Genomic DNA, 15,450 nt, shown 5'->3' with positions numbered 1-15,450 from the left:
GAAGAGAACATTCTGTCCCCTCTTTACAAAACCAATACAAACAGTATCTTGGCAAAGGCACTATTCTTTGTAGATACCTTACCTTAAATTATCTCTGGGTTACTTTCTCAGATTAAGTATCACAGTTCCTGTTTCCTGGATAAATTCTGCCTCATATAATCGTGCTTTCACTTTGTAAGACACATCTGCAAATCCAGATGAGCAGTACAATTAAATCTTTTAAACATTACTTGAGTTCTGCTGATGAAAAATACTGAATAATAGAAATGATGGCTATAGATAGAAAGAGAGTAAACACTATTTATAAAATATCACTTCTTCAGAAGCAGTTGTATCACATTACAGAAATTGTCATGTAAATATGGCTTGTGTGGACTGTTGATGTTACAGGGAAAGAGCTGTATAAGTAAGGAGTAAGGGATTTTTCTTTATCAGGTAGCTGAGGAGTTGCATGTGACTTTCATAGTGAAATGTCACCTTTGGTTTGTTTAACATTTTTTACAGGGGTATTATTAAGCTGCTTTCTCTTACTGTCTAGAAGAGTATGGAGAGCAATGTATTTCATGTGCTTCTATTAGTCATTTCTCACACGTGAGAATTTGACGTGCGCTGAAGGAACTGAGAGAGAGCATGGAAGGAAGTGTGCAGTGCAGTCCTAATCAAACAGTGAGAAATCTCCAGTACTCTCTTTTGGTAATGTATTCAGTGGAGCCAATTAGTGGAAATCTTGAGCCATGTTGTTAGGTTGTTGGGCTGATCCTTCAAGTGGCCATAACTTCTACTGACTTGAGCTCTTACTAGAAGGGAGATGCTGTGCACCTTGTAGGAGGCAGTGTAACTTGTAATAAGCAATATTCCCAGAGAGTGATAAAAGCAAACTGATACACAAACTTATACTGAACAAATCTCTTGCTGTAACAGCTTTGAAGTGAAGTTTTACACACATGTTTGGATGTAGTGTTTGTGAAAGATCTATATTTAATAGAAAAAAAACAAAACCCAACCTAGCAAACCTCACAACATTTCCATTTCCATACATTTGAATCCGAAGAGTAAAGCTTTTCAATTTTCACATCAGCCTTATCTTTTTAGTGAGGCCTTTTTCCTATAATTAAGAAGGCATCAATTTTTCCAATTGAAGGCAAGTCCAATCAGAGCCACCCGCACAATTATTTCACTCTTCCCTCCCCCTCATCATTATCTGATATTTTGTTTGCACCGTCATTATTCATTAACTGTGTTGATGTCCAGGACTGCAAAGACTAAAATCACATTAGCAAAAGCAGACCTCTGACTCCCCATTGAAATCCATTTATTTCTTTTCTGCTTTTTTTTTTTTTTTTTTTTAAATTGGCTTTCAATTTCAAAACCAGTCACAAGTTTTCAAGACAAAGAGCTCTGAAACAATGAAATTAGGTTGTTTTATTTTTTTCTTTTTTTCCTTTTCTTTTTTTGGTACTTTGTTTCTTAGCAGAATTATTTTGTTCTTCCAAACTATTCTGAGGAATTAAATTCTGAGTGAGATACTGCTGGGATGATAAATTATAATAAATTATAATAAATTGTAAGAGACATAGACTGACATTTTTCTTACTTATACACACTTGTGTATGTTTTTTTATGGATAGATCCTTCTGAGATGAAGAAATAGATTTGACACTGCATGTATCTGTTTAAGAAGAGATGTAATCTACCTCTTTCTTATATACATGCTCATGTACATATGTATATCTATCTATGTATGCAGCTGTCTATATTTAAATACATACGTAGATAATATCCTCCTGAAAGGGAATGGAATTCTATTCCCTTGTCTTAGAGCTTTGTATACAAACTTGTTTGGTTTAGAGGTAAGTTTTGACTATGTCCCTTTTTCCTCTGGGTTGCATATTGAAAAGGTTTAGCAAGGCATGGGTTGCCTAGCTTTCTTTAACATTTTTGAATTTTAAGTTGTTAACATAATTAGATGATTGGCAGATAAACTCTCACTACATCTTAGTAAGCAGCTTGATAAGGTTTAGTACATAAGCTAGCTAAATATATGACTTTATGTGTTAATGTGCAACTATTGGATCAATTCAGATTGACTGAATTGACCTGTCACTGCCTGCCCTGTTACTGGATTGACTGGCTGCTGCTCCTTTCTAATTCTATGCTCTCTGTTGCTATGTCAAATTGATGTGTACATTTCAATTATTCATAATTGAATTTATTTTAAAATGGAAAACATCACTACAGAGTTGACCTATAAGGGAGGGGAGATGGAAACTCTCATAGAATTGGGATAACACCTCAGTGATGTCCCAAAGAGAATAACTGGTAAGAAAATACAACTGTAAGCAGGGCAAATTTGTTAAAATTTGAAAGACTGTTGGGCACCTTGCAATGGAGAAACTAGAAAGCAAGTGGTGACTTGTAGGTGTAACCAGTTTGGAAGAAAGTGTTGGAGGTGAGATAAATTCACGGAGAAAATGGGAGAGAACCGTAACTGCCATCTCTAAAAAGAAGTGAATAAATAAAAACTAAAATGAATAAATAAGAACTGAAATTTGTTCTCTCTTTCCTCTGTGTTTCACCTTGGCTTTTGCAGTATTCTTCATTTCCTGCATCCTCCTTCCCCAAGTGCCCCATAAGCAAACTGAGCAGTTGAACATAATGCAGCTTCTCTCTCCCTCTCTCTTTAACAACTGATACCTTTTGCTAAACTCTAAATTCCTGGATGCAAAAACTTGTCTTTTTTTTGCTTGTTTTTTTCCCTAGGAGTGGGCTGAGAGAAAATGAGCCTGAGCCAGACGGACAGCTAATCTTAGGAAATCCTTACTATTTGTTTGTATGTTTCTGGATTTGTTTTTCCCCTCCCTCCACCAAATGAGTATCATCTTGATGAGTCTAGGCTTCAAATCTGTAGCAGTTGGTGTGACATACCAGGCACTATCATCTCACCTTTTTAATCAGAGGAGATTTTATACCTTGTGCCTTAGCACTTCACAGCCTGAAAATACAAGCTGTGGGGCTCTGATAACAGACGTAGTGACTGGCTGCTGTCAGCATGAAAATGATTAAAAATGAGAGTGTGTGTGTGTGTGAGCTTGTTCACTCCCTTTCCAGCTGAATAGAAAATGAAACTCTCCAAAGCCTTTTATATAAGTGTGTGGGTTGGTCAGTGTTGGGTTTGTTGTTTTTTTTTCCCTCAGGGATTTTTTTTCCTGTTTAAAACTGTATGACTGTGCACAGACAAACTACATCCCCAGCTTCCTTTTGAAGATGCTTTGTAAAGAAAAGACTATACTTGTTTTGACCTCTGAAGCATGATCCTGTCTGCAGTTCAATACTGGATGTACCCTCTCTGTGAAAGATAATAGCTAGCAATTTCTTTTTGAGGGGAAGGTGGTTTCCAGTCGGTTTCTCCCATCTGTGATTTTTTTTTTTTTTTTTTTTTTGATAAAACAATGGCAATCTGCTTCCTTCAGCAGCTGAAGCACTGTGATTCTTTGACAGCAAATGTGTGGAGTGCTGCCTTGCACCTTGTAACACTCTTCTTTATTTAAGATGCTGTCATGCTGGGCTGACTGCTGCCTTCCCAGGAGTGTTCCACCAAGGAATTATTGATGAGATGCAGGCTGGTCTGCAAAACACACACTGATTATTAAACACAAACGTGTGTGCCCTTAGCTATTGCTAACCATTTAAACGTCCCAGAGAATTTTGGAATGAAGCAGACGCTCTGTACATGGGTATGGTCCCATTGAAGCATCAGTGTGATATAGCTCAGCATCAGGTACTGAATCTTCCTGTGACTATCAGATTTGAAGACTGGTGCTTTGAGCAGAATTTCTCAAAGTCATCTTCTTGAGAACATAAAAGGAGCCACTTGTAGGGCTGAATATGGAAAGTATACGATGGACTCTTGCCCAAGACTTTCACATTTTTGCCATGTTGTTAAGAGTGTTCTTTGGGACATTTGGACAAAAACCTGAAGATTGATGCGCAACTGATTTGTGCGTTCTGGTTTGATAAGTGGCAGAGTTTGAAAAAGACTGGCCTGAAAAATGGTCAGCGTAATTCTGACTTTATGCTGGAGGAGATGAAGTAAGAACAAGGAACTCAATTACGTTATTTCAAGGTCCACTGGTTTATTAAACCAGTCTAGGTATTAATTAAGGGAAAGTTTGAAAAAAACAGATTTTGTGCTATTGTAAAGTATCCAGTGTATTTTTGCAAGTTGCAAGGTATGTGTCCTCGAGTTCCCCTCACTCATTACTGCTGTTCTCCTGCTTCAGTGCAAGCATAGCAGCTGCTGTCTTGGGAACCACTTAAGGTGTACACAGTTGCCTGACATTGCTCCAGAGCTCTGAACCCCAGAGCTTAAATAACAACTTCAGCACTAACTCTGGCAATCTATAAAAGTTTTTGAAATTATTGCAATTGATTTTCTGGTTTCCTAGACATCGAGAAAGCAGGCTAGTCATTGAAGTTTTTAGCCAATAAACAATTTCAATTATAAGAAGTTAGAAACCACAAATTTTATAGAAGCTTAATCACTTGAGGTAAAAAAAAATATGATTCCCCCAAAGCTCGGTGAGAGGGACTGTGTCTTGGTAGGGAAGGTCCCACATTTGAGTATGTTTGCTGGCTGTCATGGTTTTCAGTCTGTTTCCAAAGCCTGAATACCAGAATGGGGAAGAAGGCAAAAACCTTTGCTCCCTATGACAGAGTTGGGAAAGCATCTCAGTGTGGAGTGGCCTCTTTTGAAAATGAACACCATCAGGAAGGTACAATGAAGACTCACTGCACAAATAAAGATTGTGTCAGCGAACGCCTGCTTATCACGTCAAGTAGTGATTGCATCGTGACGTAAATCCCCTTGTGCTATGAATACATCCAACTGGGTAGGTTTGCCTGGGACTGCACATAAGAAATGTGAGTTCAAATGCAGTTTTTTCCTTTCCTGAGAGCTGTAGTAATACCGTGGGTGTAGAGCTTGAATTGCAGCGTATGTGGTGAGTGTCCTGCACTTGGGCTTAGACTGTTTTATGTTCTGCTTTAATTCCCTCTCGGTTCTGTTCTGCTACCTGAAAACACGGTGTGCTCTTCTGAAATAGCAATAATAATCTTTGCCTGCAGCCTGAGTTCTCTCGTACAATTTTATTTTTTTGTTTTAATTGTTGATGTTTTTGTATTGATAGTACTTTTTCTTAATTCCGTGCATCCTTTGGTGTCAGGGCAGTGTTACTTGCAGGTGATTGGCCAAAACAAAAGCAGAATCACGTAAACAAATCTCCTGCCCCATTTCACCACTGATGCTGATTATTGTATGTCAGAGGTGCTGAAACATTGAGGCAAAAACTGCATATCCCCATCAGCCTGCGAGTCACTAATGGTCAGTTATCAATGAATGTTTTGAAACCTAAGAAAATATTAGCTTAAGCAGTTCATTTGAACAAATCAAAATGTTCTTTTGTTGGTACGTGTTTTGCTTAGCTCCATGGAATCGCTGAAGCTAGGTGATTATTTCTGATTGCTTCAGCGTAGCAAAATAGAACTTAATTCTTGATGGGAGTAAATGACATTTACCCTCCTGTAACTGTGCCAATCACCTTTATTTTTTATTTTAAAAATAAAATTCCTGAGAACTATTATGGTGTGATGTTTATTTTTTTTTCTTCCCCTTTGATCCTGTGTTTCAAAACACGTGGTTACCTGATCTTTTAAATCCTAATGATAAGGAGGGGACTCTCCCATCAATATATTCAAGGCCTTGCTGCTCACAGAGGGGATTTGCCTTTTGAGAAATAGATAAATGTGGGCATGGTGAGTGCTATCCTTGCATGTGGTGAGGTTGCTGCTGCTTATGTGTCCTGTGCTGCAGGCAGAAGATTGGTGTCATGTGTGAGAGCCACACTGCTCTCTGGATACCAGCAGCTTGTCATTGCAGAGAGTGTTTTACCTTATGGTTTATCACTGAGAAGGTTCAGAAATGACCATCATCTCCTTCCTCCAGTGACTTAGGGAGTGATTTTAGTGTGCTTTTTTTTAATGCTCACTGTGAGGGGAGATGCTTCGCTTTTTGCTTGTGCTGAGTTTATGTACAGTTATTTTTATTGCCTAAGTCAGATTTTCCTAACCTTACGCAGAGCCATTAAAGTCCATGTGGAGAAAAAATGGATGTGAAGAAAAGGAGTGGTGGGAATGAGGCAGAGGGAAGAAGTGGTAGTTAAACAGGTTTGGGTTTTGCTTACAGGTGGAATGTTTATTTTATAATACAGCAGCTATTTGTAGTGCACAGGGAAGGTGAGGAGCTGGTGGATATGTGCAGGTGACATTTGTGCAGCTATGTGGCAAGGAGGGGCTGAGCATGAGCTGGTTCTTTCCTGGTTCTTGTAACTGGATCTGTAAAAGATGTCTACGCTTAACGCGTTGTTAATTCTGTTCTCTGCTGTGTGTGTGCATGTCATGTGGCTGGAAATTAAATTAGCTAATGAGATCCAATTCTATTGAAGCAAAAGGAAGCCAAACTCCCTTGGGGTGCAGGTGGAGAGCACCCTTCCTCCTCACTCCTCCATTCTGGGAAGCTGTGGTGGCCATGTGTGGCCTTCACAGAAGGTGTGCAAGCAAGGGAGCACACATGCCTTACTGTGTATGTGTAAAACCAGGCTGCCCTTTAATATGGCAGAGAGGGTGTGCTCTGAGGCAACGGCCCTCTGCTCCCAAGGATGAGTTAAATAAGCTGTTGTCTTAGAGCTACACGTCAATGGATCCTTGACCTACTGACCAGTGCAGTACTTCCATCCCATCTCACATAGGTGGGGTGGTGACAGGGCAGCACACATGGGAGGAGATTTGTCAGCCAGCCAGTATGCTTCATTTGTGCAAGCTGGTGACATCAAGCCATGTTACCTTGATACTTGGGCATGAGGAAGGACATCAAGAAAGGAAATACACTAAGGTGCTCTGCAGAATAGTAAATGTACTTCAGTTCAAAATAGATGATATAAAAATCTGCTTTAAAAACTACGTACTGATACAAAAGTGACTGAGAATTATAAGATATATACAATATATAAGTATTTCACATGAGACATGTGCTTTAAAGTTTTAATGATGTCACACTGTTATAAATATACTTTGAGTTGCTTGAAGATGTTATAAATATCACTTGTAGGTAAAAATTGCCTTAGTAAAGGTCTTGGAATTTTTTTTTCCAAGTTTTATAGCATTGTTTCTAAGCTAAGAATAACAAGCATGATATTAGCCAAATATGTTTTCCAGTAAAATGCAATCGCTGTTCTCAGAACCATGTATTTTCACCCACAAAAAAAACCCAGTGGAGCTGGGAGGAATGAGTTCCCACCTGAGGCAGCTCTTGCAGAATTTCCTTCCCTGCGTATTGCTCTCATTCCCAGTGTTGGTGAAAGTGCTCTGAATACAACTTTTAGAAAGTGCCTGGGAAAATCTGAGTCACTCAGGAATGATCCAGGGGCCATAACAAACACAGTGAAGTTAAAATGTCTAGTTTTGCTGCATAATCTCTGAATTAAAAATAAATGAAGCATGTATTACTCAGTTCTGTCAGCTCCCTGTCTCTGAAATAGGAACAATAATGCTTGGTGATTCTATTTGCAAGGCTAACTAGAATCATAGAATATCCTGAGTAGGAAGGATCCTGTGAGGATCATTGAGTCCAAGTACTTTAAAGCCTGTGTTGTTCCTAATTGAAACTTGTTCCTAACAGCAAAGGATCACAGAGGAAAATGAAGACTTCCCAGAAGCAGAGGGGCCTCTCTGTAGTTCTAAAAGTGAAGCTGGGGTAGGCAGAGCAAACTCAATGGGACTTCATGGTGGTTGAGAGCACTCTGTAACCTAACCTGCCAGCAGTATTTTGAATCTTGTCACGTTGTGTTTTTCACCAGCATAATTTAAACACAGCTCCTTTTAGTGGCTTAATTAGTTAAAAACCACCTTCACTGAGGAGATGTTTAATTGTGTTTTCTAATTCTTTACTGAAGCTCCACTCTGGCTTTCTGAGAATCTGAGGAATGCCACTAACAGAGTGGAACCAGCACTCACAGGAATAAATTAATAGCAGCACCATATTTGTGTCTTTTACCAACTGATACATTATTGAAGGCTAATACTGCACCCCCATACTTCTTCAAATTCATTTGTTCCATTTTGGTTCATTCTTTTGAACTGTGAATGGGTTCACTTTACAAGCCTGTGATCAGCAGCAGCTGTTCATTGTCATCCTTTAAATCGAATCCATCTGCCAGTGAGTTCTTTAAAGTGTGAATTTCAGATTGTCAGGAGACTTGGTAATACCAGTATCCGGATGCTGCTTGCCAAAAAGGGGAGGGGAAACCCAACAGTGCACTGCAGTGAGCTCTGGGATACCCTTGCAATTTTCTCTGTTGTACTTTGCTGCAGCCTGTGGAAAAGAGAGTTAAGTGGCTGCAAAGCAGTACTTCTGCACTGATATACAGATAAGTGTTCAGTTGTAGGTTGTGTAAACTAATGGGCAGATGTACCACAATTAGCTTTCCAGAAGCTGCATGCGGTGCTTGCTGCCTGTTGTTTAATCCTGACCCTTTGATGAATGTTTATCACGTGCTCTTTTGGGGCAGATGAGTGTTCTTCTAGAGGAGCAATTTAAGAGGAAGAGGCTTATGCAAATCAGCAAAAGGGAGACAATGCTTCTTCTTTGCCCCAGCATGCATGCACCATTTCTTATTTTCGTCTGGATTTAGAAGAGTCTGAAGCATGTCAGCTGAGGCTGCTTTGCAAAATGCATTTGCTGCGACATTTGAGAGTAATTACTGATCATTCACTAACTCATAATGGTCATCCACTGTTCTCATAACTGTATATAAAAGCTTCAGTCCATAATAATGGTATTAGTAAATTGCATAGTGTGTATAAAACCCAGCTTGGACTGCAGCCCATTGGTCTTATGTACAGATAACTTCTGATGTCTTGCTTCTGCTCTGTTTCTTCCTCACCCAGATTATAATGGGAGGATTGAGCTTGTGCTGTGGCATGTGAACAGTTCTTTGGAAAAGCATTTGTTGCCAGCAGAAGCTTATTCACCACAAAACGCCACATGTTTAGCAGAGTATATATATATATATTTTCTTTTTGTATCATTTCACTTTAGGAGGGATCTTCCAGCAGAGTTGGGTGAATGTTGCCCAGTGACAGACTCACGCTCACAGGAGGCCTCATGTGGTGTGTTAAATCTGGAGATTCTGGTACAAGCTCCTTGTTCTCTGTTTCACCATTGCAGTCTCTGAGCTTCACTGGACAATGATGCAGCTGCCTCGCTGCTGCATCCTTAGGGGAAGTGCCAAATCAGCGCTTTAATTAACACTAAATTCAGCACTGGCAGAAGTATAGAGAAGGAACAACAACAACAACAAAAAAAAAGCCAGCAAAATAACATCAATACAACAAAACTCTCAGGCTGGTTTGTAAGTGCATATTTTGTCAGTTGATGTTAGATCATCATACTGTTAGGTGTTGCAGTATTTTTGAAATGAAGTGTCCCTTGTCATACGTTGCAAGAAGAATCTTGCAACTTCTTTTTCAATACAGAGAAAAAGGCACTCTGTATGGCAGAGCTTCTTACTGCCGAACACCTGATAAATTCTGATGATTTTTTGTTTTCTAGATGAAGACTCATTAATGTGTTCCGCATGGAGATGGTGTGAATTGCATACTGAGTGAAGAGATTGATTGATGTTGGCTTATGCTAAGAAAATATGGCTGGCAGAAGGAGTCAATACATGCTCTTTTATTTTTCCTTGAAGTGCATTGTTTTTCCTGCCTGTGTTTAATCAGAGAACTTAGTTGGGGAATGCAATTGCTTTGGAGCTGACAATATCTTGTTATCTTCCTTTAAAATACTTAGTGGTGTGAAAATACAGTCATTAAGATCTGGCACTCATTTGAACGCCCACTTTGGATTATAAACATTAAGTATCTGCAAATTAGCTGCAGGCAAAGAGCAAGCATTCAGTCCTTCACCATTTAACCTAGCAAGGAGTACAAGCTGCGCACCAGTCAGCTAGTGAAAGACTTGATTCTGCAAGCCTGTAGACAAATAGATGTCCTTCCATATAGCCAATGAGCAGGAGCAGCTAAGAAAAGCCTTCCTGAGCAAACTGGTGGGGCTAGCTGGGTGCAGCATTGCTCGTAGAGGGCTGCTGGCAGTTCTGGAGAACCTACTACCTTCTGACTTTGGCTTTTCAGACTTCACAAGCTGGGCCTGAATGGAGGGATTTGGCAGGACAGGGAGAGGAAAACTCTTTCCCTTGCTGCTTAAAAGTGTGGGGTTAAACACAGCATTTTTCTGCAACATGGAAAGACATAGGCAGGGTATGCTGAGCCTGCTGGGTGGGTACTTGGAGAGGCAGCAGAGCTGTCTGAGAGGATTAGGAATGAAATGCCTTGATATGTTGTCTAGACTGTACTGATAAATAGGATGAAGTGTTGGTTTTTATTTGTTTATGTTGCTTCTGTTCCTTAGGCTTTTACAACCGTTTCTAAAAATACAGTAAAATTTAAAAAATCAGTATTTCAGCACTGTGATATGCCTTAAGTGGAAATGCTGATTGGTGTTTATGTCTTCTGTATCATTAGTTTCTCATGTGTGTGATGAATAATGGATTTTTGTCAGTATCTGTGACTGAGTGTATAATTTTTACATCTCTGAGGTGAATTAGTAACATGAGCAACATCATTAGTGCTGTGTAAAAGTTTCTTCTGCATTATACTGTCCTTGAATAGTTGCAAATAAAATTACGGCGCCTGGTTTAATTTTTATCAGTTATGCAGGGCTATTTTGTTCCTGAGAAGTAAGGTACAGGCAGTACGATCTGATGAGTTTTCTTATCTCTGTTAATTGTTGCAGTACTTGACGAAGGTTTGAAACAGCAATGGTTGATCTGATAGAGATAGGAGAGCAAAATGTTGAAACTGCTGGCAACCCAATTGTCATGTAGTACAATCTTAGTAGATAATCTGATGGCTTATCATGGTGCCTCAATTTATACTGCAGCTATTACAAGCTACAATGGAAGGAAATAGAAATTTCTTCCATTTTATTTATGTATTTCTAAATGCTAGGTGAAAGAACTGTTAGCATGTAGAATATGTAAAACTCAATGTGTTTGTATATCTGCTGTTGCCAGTATCTTTACCTATAGGATTTCTTCTTAATGCAGGCTACAACTTGGTTTCCTAGGAGAATTTACCATTTACCTTTTTTTTTTTTTTTCTTCCCTCTTTTCATTTGGCAATGCTTTGGTAAGCAGAGTTTCTTAGTATTTTGTACTGAATCTGGGAAGATGTGTTTAGAGGAAAAAAGATCTTAAAACCTGCTCTTTGTTATTTATTCATGTACAGTTTTCCCTGAAAGCACCCCAGTGTCCTCTGTAACCATATAGTAGTCTGTCATCTACCATTAAAAACAGGGTTACAAGGAGCAGTGAGATAAAGGATACATTCATAAGTACCCAAAATTAAATACTAAATGTACATTAAGATGATTTACTTTCATCTTCACTAGTGGTGTGATAAAGTTGCACTATGTGAGATATCACTGGGTAATATGAAATGAGAACAGTGCTTTTTAGGGTGATTTTTTTGCTAGAATGACTTTGACCTGAATCAGCTAAGTATTGAGCCGTAGCTGTACATGCTTGCAATACTCCTCTCCTTGCAGTTGCTCATCCAGAGATACAAACTACTCAGGAAGACAAGGCACGGGTGGGTGAATCATACTTCGTGATTTCACAGAATAGCTGTTTTCCTGCTGGCATAATTTAAATTTCACTTCTCTGTTGCACTGTGGTTACATCAAAGTAAGCCTGCAGCTCTGGCTTCTGTGGCTGCTCAGTTTGAAGCTGAGTATGTGGCAAGGCACTATGCTTATTACCAAGCTCCTAATATCATCTGATTTTGTCCCTTTCAGCGTCCTTTCTGTGGTTCAACTAAGAACCTTTGCCACCATAAGTTTTAACATCAGACATGCAATGCATGATGCATAACGTGGTGCTTTGTCTGTGCTTTGTCTTCTGGAACCGAAAAGCATTTAATGCAAGGGAAAACTGTTGTCTTTGTGGACCACATCCTGATAAGTAGAGGTCTAATTCAGATGACATCCTAGTCATAAGATCCTATCAAATTGCACTGAGTAGAATTATGTGCTCGTGAGATCCTGGGAGCATGTGAACTTCAACTCCTGTCTACTTGAGGGAGGTCATTCTCTTCCTCTACTCCTCCCTAGTGAGGCCACATCTGCAGTACTGTGTCCAGTTCTGGGCTCCTCAGTTCAGAAAATACAGAGATCTTCTAGATAGAGTCCAGTAGAGGGCCACAAAGATGATTAGGGGACTGGACCATTTCTTTATAAGGGAAGGCTGAGAAACCTGGGACTGTTCAGTGTGGAGATTATTTAAAGTGAGGAAGTCAAATGGATGGGACCAGGCTCCTTTCAGTGGTGTGCAGTGACAGGACTGGGGGCACTGGGCACAAATTGAACACAGGAAGTTCCATACAAACATGCAAAAGAAATTCTTCACTCTGTGGGTGACAGCACTGGAGCAGGCTGCCCAGAAAGGTTGTGGTGTATCCTTCTCTGCACACTTTCCTGTGTAACCAGCTGTAGGGAACCTGCTTTAGCAGGGGGTTGGACTTGATGATATCTTGAAGTTCCTTCCAACCCCTATGATTCTGTGTGCAGCTGGTTACACTAGTGATTAATATAATAGAGGTGAAATGCAGAAAAATATGCTCTGTAGAGCAAATAAAGAAAAACAAATTCCTTCTGAGAAAAGCAAGAGTAAAGTTCAGAGTGCTGGCAAGGCACTCCTACACCTGTACAGTTTTATAGCAGTCATCTATAAACCCTGGTTGAAGATTTTCATTTTTTAAACAGAGAAGTATGCTTCAGTTTTCATGCTGATCCCTCGCTGATTTCAGAAGGTAGTTTCTCTGCCTGATATTTTTAGTAAATGTCACAGAGGTCAACCACTTTATGATGTGGTCAGTTATCAACTATTGGCTGCTAGCAGATAGAAAATATTAAAGCAAATTGATCCAACCCTTGAATTGCTGTGGTTGTATGTTGCAAGGGTGATCTCACAGAATCATAGAATCATAGAATGGCCTGGGTTGAAAAGGACCACAGTCATCATCTAGTTTCAACCCCCCTGCTGCATGCAGGGTCACCAACCACCAGACCAGGCTGCCCAGAGCCACATCCAGCCTGGCCTTGAATGCCTCCAGGCATTCACAACTCCTTGGGCAACCTGTTCCAGTGTGTCACCACCCTCTGTGTGAAAAACTTCCTCCTAATATCTAACCTAAACCTTCCCTGTCTTAGTTTAGAACCATTCCCCCTTCTCCTATCCCATCCCATCCCATCCCATCCCATCCCATCCCATCCTATCCCATCGTGTCCTATCCTGTCCTGTCCTGTCCTGTCCTGTCCTGTCCTGTCCTATCCTATCCTATCCTATCCTATCCACCCTGGTAAACAGTCATTCATTCCCCCTCCTGTTTATATGCTTCCTATGCCATAGTTTTTCTCATTTAAGTAAAGCTGTTGACTTTTCCTTTTTGTGTGGGAGAATTTTTTGTGTAGTTGTTACTAGTATTTTCTGTGTGTATATAAAAAAAAAACCCACAGGTGCTAAACTGTTACATCTTCTTGTTTGGAGAAGACTCAAAGAAATTCAGATTAGAGCTCTTTCTACTTAGTTGTTACTGTTAATCACATTGTCTTAAATACAAAGCAAAACACTTTTCTATTGTGGGTATATTTAGAAAAGCATTTTCTGATTTTAAACAAGTTCATTGTTTAATGATTGCATTATATAAATAATTATAAAAAATATCCCTCAGTTCTATCATTGAAGGTGTTTAAAGTGACACTCTCAACTTCACACACACAGATATATTTTTTCCCAATACTTTAAAAAGCATGTTTATCAGAAAATCCTTAATTTGTTATTGGTATGGCAAATACAGTTACTCAAGCAGCTGTAAACTACAGTCCCCTTCCCCTGCTCCCTCCCTCTGCTTAGTTCCTTCTTTCTGCACTTCTGCATGCTCCATCTGTGTGCATGTGTGGGATCACTCTCTCCACTATCTCTTCCTTGGGCTCATTTCCGTTCTTTGCTGGCAAAGAAACTCATTACTGAATCAGCAAAATCAGCCAAATCTTCCAGGCACTGCTTATAGCTTGTTTTGAAGATTACGTGAAGTGGGAGGAGTCCTTGAAATCAATCTATTGCTGTTCTGACACTTCACCTTTGGTTTGAACAGCTGCTGTCTGCTCTGGGCTTTTCCTCAAAATTGCTCATGTGAGGTCAGTAGTTTGCAAGCTTTTTTTAACCAGCCCTTTTGTCTCCTGGAGTTGTACCTAGAACCTGGGTTGCCTGGCAAAGCCAGACTTTGGATATGTGCGTCTCATGTTTCTTTCATTTCCAAGGAATGCTCAGCCTGTTGCTTGGTGCTCTGAATGGCTCCATGCATGGGTGTTACGTGGTGCGATTGCTGCTGAAATAACAGAGCAGGACCCTGTGCCGTAGGCAGTAACAGTGAGATGAACTTTGTGATACATAGGAAGCTGCAGGGATTATGCTCTTAATACTTCTGCAAATCTCTGTAGAAAATCTCTTTGACAAGCTGAGTGGGGGTTTAATGGGTATGGCTGAAATGCTAAGGGATGCCAGCTCAAAACAGGAGTGACTTCATGGGCACAGTTTGCACTGTCAGCTGTGTTCCAGTGCATGTGCATAGGGGTTTTTCAAAGCAGTCTGGAAAATGTTGCATTCATTTCAATAGGAATTCTGCTTTCTGTCCTGCTGGGGGGGCAGACTATTCTTAAGAGTTGCATTCTTACAAAAAGATGATAAGTTAGTGCACACGTATGCCTATTATTTGTGTTATCAACAGCAGAATAAAACTGACCTTGGTCTTAGGGCTTTTCAGATGATTGCATTAATTGCCTAGATTCTTGCCTTGTAAAACTAAGTTATTTGCTTTGAAACATGCAGTGATTTAAAGTTTTGTTAATGCTAAATTCACGATTCCTTCAGATAAATGAATATTGCCTCTTTGAGAAGCCATGCTTTTCTTCTCCTCTTCCCTTTTATAATGGTATTTACAATTGTAAGATTACAACACAGTGAATAGATGTTACGCAGAAACAAGGTAAATGTTTACTTATTAAGTGAAGGAACTCTTGGTTAACACCCTCTGAAAACTCAGTGAGGCACTTCACACAATAACTAGCTCATAAGAAGAAGGCACTTTTGCTGATATGCAAAGTTCTTTGTCATTCAGGGAAGAAGTCAAGCAGCATCTCCAGTGTCAGTGACTCCTGACTGTATGTTTAAAGTATTTTTATTTGAGGTGGAGCTCTGAAAGAACCTATTATTAGCTATG

General features: G+C 39.8%; 1 protein-coding gene across 4 annotated transcripts in view; it reads left to right on the top strand.

Annotated features, from left to right (window-relative positions):
• EPS8 (epidermal growth factor receptor pathway substrate 8) overlaps window positions 1-15,450 on the top strand; it is a 131,894-nt gene that overhangs the window by 28,704 nt on the left and 87,740 nt on the right. The window contains exon 1 of one of the 4 annotated variants that reach the window (XM_048933996.1): window positions 14,346-14,368. The exons of the other annotated variants lie outside the window; for them this stretch is intronic. The gene's annotated coding sequence lies outside the window, so the exon portion shown is untranslated. Of the gene's footprint in view, window positions 1-14,345; window positions 14,369-15,450 lie in introns of those variants that run through there. 4 annotated transcript variants of the gene reach the window in all.

Source organism: Lagopus muta, chromosome 1 (genome assembly GCF_023343835.1).
Source record: "Lagopus muta isolate bLagMut1 chromosome 1, bLagMut1 primary, whole genome shotgun sequence".
NCBI lineage: Eukaryota > Metazoa > Chordata > Aves > Galliformes > Phasianidae > Lagopus > Lagopus muta.
The sequence above is the reverse complement of the archived record's forward strand: the minus strand, read 5'-3'. Positions and strand labels throughout refer to the sequence as shown.